Source organism: Spinacia oleracea, chromosome 3, assembly GCF_020520425.1.
Source record: "Spinacia oleracea cultivar Varoflay chromosome 3, BTI_SOV_V1, whole genome shotgun sequence".
Classification (NCBI taxonomy): Eukaryota; Viridiplantae; Streptophyta; class Magnoliopsida; order Caryophyllales; family Amaranthaceae; genus Spinacia; species Spinacia oleracea.
The window spans coordinates 116,011,408-116,024,492 of NC_079489.1; the positions used below are offsets into that span (position 1 = coordinate 116,011,408).

Consider the following 13,085-nt stretch of genomic DNA (forward strand, 5'->3'; position numbering starts at 1 on the left):
GGGGAGGGGATGATACCGTCATGGATGAAGGTGATGGTCAAGGTGATAGTCTTATGCTAACAATGGGAACCAAAGCTGATTTAGGTTCGATGGCTCATTTTGTGTGCATGGTGACTTGGAATGAATCAAAGCCGTTTAATCAAGTGCGTTTGATGGTCCGTTTAATCAAGTGCGTTTGATGGTCCGTTTAATCAAGTGCGTTTGATGGTCCGTTTAATCAAGTGCGTTTGATGGTCCGTTTAAGCTTATCTTTATTTGTTTTCGTTTAATTCAGTTTATAAGGGGACAATTGTTTTAATCCCATTTAAATTCATTCTTGTACTTAGCTTAAATATTGCTGTTTGTAGGGAGGGTTTTAACCCTTTGTAACCTCCAAATTGGTGACTGAATTAGGAGGGTTTTAGAGCTTTGTAACCACCGGTTTTAAAGGCTCTTAAATGGATTTTAAATGGCTGTTTAAAGCTCTCGTAACCACTCAGTTTTTAACTGAGTGTTTAGGCTATTTATAGCCAGCTTGTTGAATGGAATAAAACAACCAATTTTATAGAATAAACACTTGTTTTCAGTTTACTTTAAATTATTGATTATAATTCAAACCTTTTCTTTGTTTTGGACGTGTTTCCTACTTAAAGAGCCGATTAAGAGTTAGTAGGTCTTGCCTTTCAATCACGTTTGACGAGCTATATGTCTAGCTTGTTAATCAACTATCCTTACACATATAACGAGTTTTTAAACTCGTATCATTTGTGGTATCAGAGCTGCTCTTCGTGATTCTTACGAGCTAAAATAGATTTTACGATCCTGACTTTCTACAACATCTCCAAGAATCCTTGAAGAACGTTCGAGATGGGAGATTTTGAAGGCATCCTAGACGTGATCCACTACGAGTTGTGGATGAATTCAAAGTCACAGAACTTCCTGAATTTGTTGGTGGAACAGATCCGGAAGCTTATTTGGAATGGGAGCGCAAGATAGAGCGAATGTTCGATTTCAAGGACATTGATGATGAGAAGCGTTGTAAGTAAGCCATATTGAAGCTAGGACGAGGAGCTTCATTGTGGTTCGAAGGACTGAAATCCAAGAGAATTCGTGATGGGAAGGAGAAAATCACCTCTTGGGAGTCTTTGAAACGTAAGCTACGTAAAAGGTATGTGCCAATAACTCATAGAATAACGACTTATCGTAAATTTGCTGAATTGAGGCAAGGGAAAATGAGTGTGGCTGAATATATTGATGAGTTTGAAAAGGTGTCCTTAGTGGGGAAAATTGAGGAGATTGAGGAACAAAAACTGTCTAGATTTTTAAGGGGTTTAAACTACAATATTGCCAATACCGTAGACCTTTATCCATATTCTGATTTTGATACTCTTTGTGGACTTTGTTTAAAATTGGAAAACCAAGGGAAAGCAAAATATGGGGGAGGGTCAAGTATGGATGGTAAGTCCAAGTCTTGGTCTAAATCCGAACCTATCTTGAAACCAAACACATCACCTAGTATCGTAGGTTCAAGTAATTCTACGGCTTCCCCAAAATTAATTAACTCAACCAAAGAAACAAGTATGTCCAAGGTGTGTTGTATCAAGGGTTTGGGCATTATCAAAATGCGTGTACAAATAAACGAGTTATGACCTTGAGAGAAGTTGTTGAATGCCGTAAGGAGATGTTTGAAGAGGAGAAGAGGTTGGGGGACGTATTTGTGTTTGATGAGAGTGGCGATGAAGAGGAAGAGGAGAGGTACGAGGCTCCAGTTTATGACACAAATCTTGTTCTTAGAGCTCTACAAATCCAAATTGCATCTACTAATTCGGACAAACGAGATCAGTTGTTTCATACTAAATGTCTAGTGAAAGATAAGTGGTGTAGTGTGATTGTTGATGGGGGGAGTTGCACCAATGTTGCTTCTACGCAATCCATTGGCTCGATCATGGTAATAGTGTGAAGGTGTCGAAACAAGCAAGGGTTGGTTTGACTATGGGTTCGTATGTGGATGAGATTCTTTGTGATGTTATTCCTATGGATGCTTGTCATATTTTGTTGGCTCGTCCTTGGCAGTTTGATAGGGACGTGGTTCACAAGGGGAAAAGCAACGAGTATGAATTGAGAGACAAAGGCAAGATGATTGTGCCAAAGCCTCTGTCATCACAAGCGGTTCGATCCATGAGTGTGCAGCAAAAAAAGAAGCAGAATCTCACCATGTTGGCTAGTGAACGAGAGATTGAGCAAGCTCTAGATCATGGAGAGTTGGTGTATTTGCTCGTGGCTAAGGAAAGTCCGATCGAAGGCAAAAATTGGAAAGAAGGCAGTCCCATTGTCGAGTTGCTTTTTGAGTTCAAGGATGTATTTCCCGACGAATTACCACCAGGTTTGCCTCCTATTCGTGGTATTGAACATCAAATTGATCTTGTTCCAGGAACTTCTTTGCCTAATAAGGCTGCTTATCGTTGCAATCCGGAGGAAACAAAGGAGTTGCAAAAACAAATTGATGAACTTGTGAGTCGAGGCTATGATAGAGAAAGCTTGAGTCCATGTGATGTTTCGGTGTTGCTTGTGCCTAAGAAAGATGGGACATGGCGTATGTGTGTTGATAGTAGGGCTGTGAATAACATTACCATCAAGTATCGTTTTCCAATTCCGAGAATTGATGATAAGTTAGATGACCTCCATGGTTCGAAGTTGTTCTCAAAAATTGATTTTCGGAATGGTTATCATCAGATTCGGATGGGTGAAGGAGATGAGTGGAAAACGGCTTTTAAGACAAAACATGGTTGGTATGAATGGACCGTCATGCCATTTGGTCTCGTTAATGCTCCTAGTACGTTTATGAGGCTAATGAACGAAGTGCTTAAATAATTTTTGGGCAGATTCGTTGTGGTATATCTCGATGACATCTTGGTGTATAGTAAGAACGAAGAAGAGCATCTGATTCATTTGAGGGATGTTTTTGAAACCCTTAGAGCTCAAAAGCTCTATGGGAAGCTAGAGAAGTGTTCGTTCCTTGTTGATAATGTGGTATTCTTGGGCTATGTGGTTTCCAAGGATGGGGTGTCCGTGGAACAGTCCAAGATCGAGGCTATCAAATCATGGCCTAGTCCTAAAACTATAAGTGAGGTGCATTCATTTCATGGTCTTGCTTCATTTTATAGACGTTTTATTCGTGATTTCAGTACCATTACTAGTCCTATTACTAGTTGTTAGAAGAAAGGTGCGTTTGTATGGGGAGAGGACGCTCAAAAGGCATTTGTTGTAATTAAGGAGTGTTTGTGTGCTGCTCTGATGAGCGACATTTATGTCGCTCTTAGCTTAGGATTTAATTTCATTTTATTAGCATTTTATTATTATTTTCGCTTAGTTTTATCGTTTTTAGTTCGTTTAATGCATTTTTGCATTTATCGTAACATTTTCTCGTCTTGCGTATATTTTAGTCGTTTTTGCTCTAAATATGCCTTTTGCGCGCATTCTCATTGCGTAAGAGTCATTTTGAGTAATAACGTGTTAATAATGTGTCATTATGCTTGTCGACGAGTTATATGTTTTACGATTTGTAAAAATGATTAACGAATTAATGTTTTGATTTTCGATTTTCAATAATATGCTTTACGATTTCTATGTGCAGCGAGCCTTGTGTGTGTGTGTTTTCCATCAATCTTGCAAGCCATTAGTTGCTGCAAATGAACAACAACAACAAGCCACATCCTTGCCACAGCACACGACCATCATGGCAACTTCGCCACAGCAACAAGGCACACAAACAGCCACAGTAACAAGGCATACAAACAGCAATGCACTCGTGCTTTACAGCCACTGTTTGGCTGCTGTTCGTGGCTCTACTTGAGCCTTGCTTGCCCCTTTTTGGTAGCTACACAAGAGAAAGAAACCACAGCCACAACACTGCAGTATTACACGCCATTACAGCAGCCAAACACAGCAAGAACAGAAGCTAAACATCGAGCAGAACAGCAGCCGTAGCTGCTGTACTTGTGCGCACAAACAGCCTTGTATAGGCCTTGCAGCAGCCCCTTTTAAGCTCGTTTTCACGAGCCATGCTTGCCTCTTGATAGTGGTTGTACACGGGCATGAAATAGCTTCCACAACACTGCATATAACACGCAAGAACAGCAGCTAAACACGAACAGTGCAGCAACACGCAGCTGCAGCAATCTGTGCGATCGAATCATGTCTGTGCGATCGAATGCTTCTGCAGCAGCCTGTGTGGTCGCACACACTGCAGTTTAGAGATCAGAATGTTCCATTTTTGCTGTGCGATCGAATGCATTCACTTGTGCGACCACACAGAATCTGTGCGACCACACAACACCCCCTATTCGGTCGCACAAGTGCGCGGGGCTGCTATTATAAAAACGAAATCGCAGCATTTTGTAATTAGGCTTTCATTTATGTAATTTTCTGATTTTTGAGATTTTAGGCTTAGCTTAGAATTCTCTCTCTAGAATTAGTTTAGGGCTTAGATTAGAGATTAGGATTAAGGATTCTTAGCCTCAAATTCTTGATTCTAAATTCAATACAATCATCTTTAATTTTCAGATTTCTTTCTTTTTGCTTTGAGCTTTGTTCTTTATTTTGTGCTTCAAAGTTTGATGCTAATTTCACCATTTCAAGGTATAATTCTCTTTTGATTAGTTCTTTAATTCTTTAATTGCTTCATTAATTTCTTTTATGCTTTGATTTCATGATTGAATTCTAGAATTAGTTTCATGCTTTGAATGTTCTTCATTTTCCCCCAATTTTTGGATATTTGATTTTCTGAATTTTATTGTTTCACTTAGCTTCATTAGTTCAATTAGTTTCATGAGTAGGATTAATGTTAGTTTAATGTTGATGTTAATCATGCTAATTGGGTAGTTTAGTCTAGAGGTTAGGGATGAAGCTTTGGCATTGCATTTGGGGAATTTTAGGGAAAATTCATGATTGATGTTGTGATTAAAATTGATTTAGTGATAGGATTTTCCATGATCAATTGAGTAGTAGTTGCAAATGCTAGTTGATTGAGTTAGATTGGAATGTATGATTTAGGTTTGGCAAGACATCGTGAGCCTAATTCATGCAAGTGAATGATAATTCCTATTATATGCGAGCTAATCTAGCTTAGGACTATGCGAAAGCTTTCCATAGGCTAGGTTGCTTCGCGTGCTCTATCTGAGAGGTGGCGAGCACGTCATTAATTTTCATTCCCCTATTTGCTATGTCGTTGCATATTCATGAATGTCTTGACCTTGTTATTTCTTTGATTTGATTTCCATTGCCGATTCCTGAAATCTCTAGAGCTTCCTTATTTGTTTGTTCCTCTAGTTTTCATTAGATTAGTTCAAAAACAAATCATTTTCCATCCGAACTAGCTTGTGAACACATAGATTGATAAGTCAAGCATATCCATTCCTATGGGACGATCCCTATACTTGCCGCTATAGTCCATATAGCCGGTTAGTTAGGTGTTTTATAAATTTGTTTGGTGAGGTGTATTTCTATTCAACGACGGAAAAACACCTTATCAAAATGGCGCCGTTGCCGGGGAATGGCATCATTGTTTGATTCTTCATTCTAGTTCGCTAGTCTAGTTCTTTTTTCATTTTCTTTTTCTTTGAAAACCGAAAAAATGGCAAATTCTTTTGTTTCTCAAGATGATGAGTCGATTTCACTTGATGATCTTCTCTTTCTCCATGATAATTTCCTAAGCTCTTTGAATTTTGAATCTCCAAAATCATTATTGGGGAGGCTTGCTTTCATAAAATATCTTGAAATTCAAGAAGAGCTAAGAATAGATTCTTGTTTGAGTTCATTTGAAGTCATGCCCCAACGAATTGTAATAGGTTTTTTGGGACTTTCTAACCTATTGCAAGAATCTATTAAGGAAGTTTCATGAAGAAGAGATGAGTTTGAGGCTACATTGCCACCTATGATGCATGACATTGAAGAGTTGAGTATTGGAGAGTTTGTTCCTACTCGTTCCTCTTTGAGTGAGTGCATCGATGATGGTGATGAAATCTATTTGCTCCATTTTGCCTTGAAGTGCTTAAGTGGATTCAAATTAAGGAAAAGAGTGAATGTGCCAACCAAAAAGATTTTAAAGTGAATGAAGGATCTTATGTTGAGATTTCTTGTGCTTTATGTGATGTGAGTGAAGTTGTTTGTGAATCTTTTGTTCCCACTCCCTTCCCTCATTCCTCATTCCGAAAGAGAAAACGCAACATTTATCCTTCATTTCGTGGGTGTTGGCCACTTGGCCCATGTATACTAATTTTTCTTGATTTTTGAAGTTTTTTGTGGCTCAAGCTTTCTTGATGTGGAAATCTTTGCATCCATCTTTGCCATGTCCGGCTATTCTTCTTGGTGAGTTCGTTCGTTATTACGGTTCTTTGCGGGACTTGCTCCCACGTCATCACCGGTAATATCCTTCTAACTCACATGCATTCTTTGGGTTGGCATCGTTATTGCGGGGCATTGGTTGGATGGGTAGCTGTGCCCCTCCTAGTTTCGTTTTAGGCCTTGAGGACATGGCCTAATTCGAGCTTGGGGGGAGATTTTATTGTTTGCTACTTTGATCTCCGTGTGATGGATTGCTTGATTTTGTGAGTATTTTGGATTTTGTGCATATTTCTTGTTTAGTTTCTTTTATTTTCTTTTTCATTTCTTTCTTTCTTTTTCCTTTTCGATCTTTGTCAAGGCAAGCTTTTCTAGCTTTTTAGGCATTATTCTTGATTTGGGCAAATAAAATTGGAACTTGTAGACTAGAATGCTTTTATTCCTAATTGGTAGATTTTGCACGGTTTTCAATATCTTGGGTCGAATCTAGGATTTAGGTGTTAAGAAAGTTGGTTGAACTTTGGGTAACATGCGTCTTGAACCCTTGGCTTGTGGTAAGATGGTGTCGATCTCTCTAGTGACTTGAAACCGGAGAGAGTGGTATTTGCTCCCATGTGAGGTTCATGTTCAAATTAGCCCAAACACATATACATATATTGAGTGGCATGGATCCTTGGCATTGACTTTCTTACTTCCCGAATTTGACTATTTCCTTCCCGAGATCGTGACCGAACTACTTTAGGGGACGATAGAGGCATTTCTTTCGGTGACTATTTTCCTTTTTAGTTTAGGACTTTATTTCTCTATTTTTCTCATATGTTTTTGTTTGAATTTGCCCCCTTGCTAGCCATTTGAGCCTTGCCCCTTCATTTCTTATGAGCACATTTCAAGCCTAATAGCCTTTGTTTTGTTTTCACCCTTAGAAGTGATAGTGAAGCTTAGAGTTATGATGCTTGTTGGTTTTGATTGATTATGCAAAGTTGAGGAATGATTGTTATTGGCATGAATGGAAAAGTTTGGGAAGTATGTTGTATATAGTGAATAAATAAGCAAAAGCAAAAGTTTTGAAAAAGCCAAAAATAAAGAAAAACAAGGCATGAGAAAAGTTTCAATTGAAACACAAAAAAAAGAGAAAATCAAATCAAGAAAAGTCCAAAAAGAGTTGTAGTTTAGAATTGTTGTTGAATAAGCTTGGGGGAACCCCAAATAAGTGGTATGAGTTTGTATTTGGTTCGTTTTGCTTGAGTTGAGTTCTATCATTGCGCTTCACTTTAGGTATGAGCATCAAATTACCAAATTTGTTCCACACCTTACCCCTAGCCTACGTTACACCCTAAAAAGTCCTCTTGACCCTTTTGAGTTGAGTCATTGTCGGTGGAGGGAGGATTTGATCAAGTTTATGGAAATGGATTGTCATGCTAAGATGTCGGGTAGCCTAATCTTGTTTTCCGGCGCCTTCGCGGCGTCTCGAGATGCTACTCTCAAGGGTGGATAGGATCTAGAGATTTGACGTGGTATGCTCGGTTGAAGGAGAATTGGTTAGTGCTTGCCCTTAGTTCACTTTGCTTGGCATTTGAATCTTTCACTCGATTTAGGACATTGGTTAGCGTGCATTCGTCTATTTAGTTAGTAATATTAGGATTCTTTTGTGCTCGTTCCATAATAAAGGCCCTTATCTTGAGTTTTTGATACGGTTATGGATGAAAGTGATAGTCTTATGCTAGCAATTGGAACCAAAACTGATTTGGGTTCAATGGCTCATTTTGTGTGCATGGTGACTTGGATTGAGTGAGCTCGTTATATGGTCCTTATTATCAAGGTGGTACGTTAATCAAACTGGTCCGTTTAATCACATTGGTCCGCTTGTTTAAACAGATTGTACGCACTTATTATTTTTAATTGCTTTGGTTAAAGTCGGTTTAATAAAGGGATATTTGTTTAAATCCCCAATTTAAATTCAGTCATTACTTAGCTTTGATTATTGCTGTTTGTAAGGAGAGTTTTAAGCCTTTGTAACCTCCAATTTAGTGACTGAATTAGGAGGCTTTAGAGCTTGTAACTGCCAGTTTTAAAGGCTCTTAAATGGCCCTTAATTAGCTGTTTAAAGCTCTTGTAGCTGTTGGTTTTTGACTATTTATAGTCAGCTTCTTGATTGGAATAAACAACCAACTGGATGATTAAAACACTTGTTTGTTACATTTCGAATTATAGTTTATAATTCAGCTTTTTTTCTTTGTTTTGGACGCGTTTCCTATTCAAAGAACTGATTGTGAGTCAATAGGTCTTGTCTTGCATTCACGATCAACGAGTTAAAGGTCTAGCTTGTTAATCAACTATCCTTGTTTATACAACGAGTTTTTAAACTCGTATCATTAGTGGTATCAGAGCTGCTGTTCGTGTGATCCGCCCAAAAAAAAAAAAAAAAAAAAAAAAAAAAAGAGCTGCTGTTCGTAATTCTTACAAACTGAATTATGGATTTAAATGATCCTGACTTTCTACAACATCTCCAAGAAGCCTTGAAGAACGTTAGAGATGGGGGGTATCGTAGGCCTCCTAGGCGTGATCTACGGGCTATGGATGAATTCAAGGTCACCGAACTTCCTGAATTTGTTGGTGGAACAGATCCGGAAGCCTATTTGGAGTGGGAGCGCAAAATAGAGAGAATGTTCGATTTCAAGGACATTGATGATGAGAAGCGTTGCAAATATGCCATATTGAAGCTAGGACGAGGGGCTTCATTGTGGTTCGAGGGACTGAAATCCAAGAGAATACGTGAAGGGAAGGAGAAAATTACCTCTTGGGAGTCTTTGAAACGTAAGCTACGTAAAAGGTATGTGCCAACAACTCATAGAATAACAACTTATTGTAAAATTGCCGAGTTGAGGCAAGGAAAAATGAGTGTGGCTGAATATATTGATGAGTTTGAAAAGTTGTCCTTAATGGGAGAAATTGAGGAAATTGAGGAACAAAAACTGTCCAGATTTTTAAGGGGTCTAAATTATAATATTGCCAATACCGTAGACCTCTATCCATATTCTGATTTTGACACTCTTTGTGGACTTTGTTTAAAATTGGAAAATCAAGGGAAGGCAAAATATGGGGGAGGGTCTAGTATGGATGGTAAAGCCAAGTCTTGGGCTAAATCCGAACCTAGCTTGAAACCAAACACATCACCTAGTACCGTAGGTTCAAGTAATTCTACGGCTGCCCCTAAACTATCTAACCCAACCAAAGAAACAAGTCTGTCCAAGGTGCGTTGTTTTAAGTGTCAAGGGTTTGGGCATTATCAAAATGCGTGTCCAAATAAACGAGTAGTGACCTTGAGAGAAGCTGTTGAATGTCGTGAGGAGTTGTTTGAAGAGGAAAAGAGGTTGGGGGACGTATTTGTGTTTGATGAGAGTGGTGATGAGGAGGAAGAGGAAGGGTATGAGGCTCCAATTTATGACACAAATCTGGTTCTTAGAGCGCTACAAACTCAAATTTCACCTACTGATCTAGATCAACGAGATCAGTTGTTTCATACTAAATGTCTAGTGAAAGATAAGTGGTGTAGTGTAATTGTTGATGGGGGGAGTTGTACAGATGCTGCTTCTAGTGAAATGGTGTCAAAATTAGGCTTAATCACTACTGCCCATCCTAGGCCATACGCACTCCATTGGCTTGATAATGGTAATAGTGTAAAAGTGTCGAAGCAAGTAAGGGTTGGTTTGACTATGGGTTCGTATGTGGATGAAGTTCTTTGTGATGTTATTCCTATGGATGCTTGTCATATTTTGTTGGGTCGTCCTTGGCAGTTTGATAGGGACGTGATTCATAAAGGGAGAAGCAATGAGTATGAATTGAGAGACAAAGGAAAGAAAATTGTGCTAAAGCCTATGTCATCTCAAGCGGTTCGATCCATGAGTGTGAAACAAAAGAAAAAGCCGAATCTCACCATGTTGGCTAGTGAACGAGAAATTGAGCAAGCTCTTGATCTTGGAGAGTTGGTGTATTTGCTCGTGGCTAAGGAGAGTCCAATTGAAGGCCAAAATTGGAAAGAAGGCAGTCCCATTGCCGAATTGCTGTTTGAGTTCAAGGATGTATTTCCGGATGAATTACCACCAGGTTTGCCCCCTATTCGTGGTATTGAACATCAAATTGATCTTATTCCAGGAACTTCTTTGCCTAATAAGGCTGCCTATCGTTGCAATCCGGAGGAAACAAAGGAATTACAAAAGCAAATTGATGAACTTGTGAATCGAGGCTATGTTAGAGAAAGCTTGAGTCCATGTGCTGTTCCGGTGTTGCTTGTGCCTAAGAAAGATGGAACATGGAGAATGTGTGTTGATAGTAGGGCTGTGAATAACATTACCATCAAGTATCGTTTTCCAATTCCGAGACTTGATGATATGTTAGATGAGCTCCATGGTTCGAAGTTGTTCTCAAAAATTGATTTGCGAAGTGGTTATCATCAGATTCGTATGCGTGAAGGAGATGAGTGGAAAACGGCTTTCAAGACAAAACATGGTTTGTATGAGTGGACCGTCATGCCATTTGGTCTCACTAATGCTCCTAGTACGTTTATGAGGCTAATGAACGAAGTGCTTAAATCATTTTTGGGCAGATTCGTTGTGGTATATCTTGATGACATCTTGGTGTATAGTAGGAACGAAGAGGAGCATCTGATTCATTTGAGGGATGTTTTTGAAACACTTAGAGCTCAAAGACTCTATGGGAAGCTAGAGAAGTGTTCATTCCTTGTTGACAATGTTGTATTCTTGGGCTATGTGGTTTCGAAAGATAGAGTGTCCGTGGATCAGTCCAAGATCGAGGCTATCAAATCGTGGCCTAATCCTAAAACTATAAGTGAGGTGCGTTCATTTCATGGTCTTGCTTCATTTTATAAACGTTTCATTCGTGATTTCAGTACTATTACTAGTCCTATCACTAGTTGCTTGAAGAAAGGTGCTTTTGTATGGGGAGAGGACGCTCAAAAGGCGTTTGATGTGATTAAAGAGCGTTTGTGTGCTGCTCCTATTTTGGCGCTGCCAGATTTCTCTCAACCTTTTGAGGTCGAGTGTGATGCTAGTGGAGTGGGGATTGGTGCTGTTTTGATCCAAGGTAAGCGTCCCATAGCTTATTTTTCGGAAAAGTTAGGGGGTGCTCGTTTGAATTATTGCACTTATGATAAAGAGTTCTATGCCATTGTTAGAGCTTTGGATCATTGGAGTCATTATTTGCGTTCTAGCCACTTTGTTTTGCATTCTGATCATGAATCTTTGAAGTATATTAATGGGCAACAAAAATTGAGCCCAAGGCATGCTAAATGGTTGAGTTCTTGCAATCCTTTCATTTTTCTTCGAAATACAAAGATGGTAAAAGCAATGTGGTGGCTGATGCATTATCACGAAGGTACACTTTGCTTGCTACACTTGATGTTCGTTTGTTGGGGTTTGAAACCTTAAAAGATTATTATCATGATGATGGTGATTTTGGAGTTGCATTCGAGAAATGTGCAGTTGGTGCTTATGGGGAGTACATGTTGCAAGATGGGTTTCTTTTCAAAGGTAATCGCCTTTGTATTCCTAAGCATTCAATTCGTGAGTTACTAGTGCGTGAGGCTCATGGTGGAGGATTGGCTGGTCACTTTGGCATAGCCAAGACCTTGGAAATATTGAGAGAACATTTCTTTTGGCCTAAAATGTTAGGTGATGTAACGAACATTGTGAATAAATGTGTGACTTGTCATATGGCCAAGAGTTCTTTCAAACCCGGTTTATACTCACCTTTGCCGGTTCCAGTTCGCCCTTGGGAAGATGTATCCATGGATTTTATAGTGGCTTTGCCTCGTACTCAAAGAGGTAAGGATGCTATTATGGTCGTGGTGGATAGATTTTCAAAAATGGCTCACTTCGTTGCTTGTCACAAAACGGATGATGCTTGTAATGTGGCTGATTTGTATTATAAGGAGATTGTTCGTTTGCATGTAATTCCAAAGACTATTGTTTCTGATCGAGATTCCAAGTTCTTGAGTTACTTTTGGAATACATTGTGGAGAGAAAGGTGGGAACCAAGTTGTTGTTTAGCACTTCACATCACCCTCAAACTGATGGGCAAACAGAGGTGACAAATCGAACCTTGGGAACGCTATTGAGAGGGTTGGTAAGTAAAACGCAAAAGGATTGGGATGTCAAGCTTGCTCACGCTGAATTTGCTTATAATCGGTCTCCTACTTATGCTACTGGTCATTCTCCATTTGAGGTAGTATATGGATTAATCCATACTTGCCCTTGGATTTAATTCCATTACCAAAAGATAAGTTGGTTCACAAGGATGCCGATGCTAAGTTAAAGTCTATGATGAAACTGCACCAACAAGTTCGTGAGCGAATTGAAGCTATTAATGCCTCTTATAAACAGAAATCAAATAAGAATCGCAAACCGAGGTTGTTTGAAGAAGGTGATTTGGTTTGGGTTCATTTAAGGAAAGAGCGTTTTCCAAGCAAACGGAAGAACAAGCTTATGCCTAGGGCTGAAGGTCCTTACAAGGTGGTTGCACGTGTGAATGATAATGCTTACAAGATTGAGCTTCCGGGAGACTATGGTGTCCATGCTACTTTCAATGTAGGTGATCTTTCACCTTATCTTTATGATGATAACCTTGCTGAATTGAGGTCAATTCCTTTTAAAGGGGGAGGTGATGATACGGTTATGGATGAAAGTGATAGTCTTATGCTAGCAATTGGAACCAAACCTGATTTGGGTTCAATGGCTCATTTTGTGTGCATG

The 13,085-nt window shown here is 39.2% G+C and overlaps 1 pseudogene; it reads left to right on the top strand.

Annotated features, from left to right (window-relative positions):
- The first annotated feature begins 1,624 nt into the window (after positions 1–1,624).
- On the top strand, positions 1,625–12,881 carry LOC130470000 (uncharacterized; annotated as a pseudogene).
- Positions 12,882–13,085: the final 204 nt, after the last annotated feature.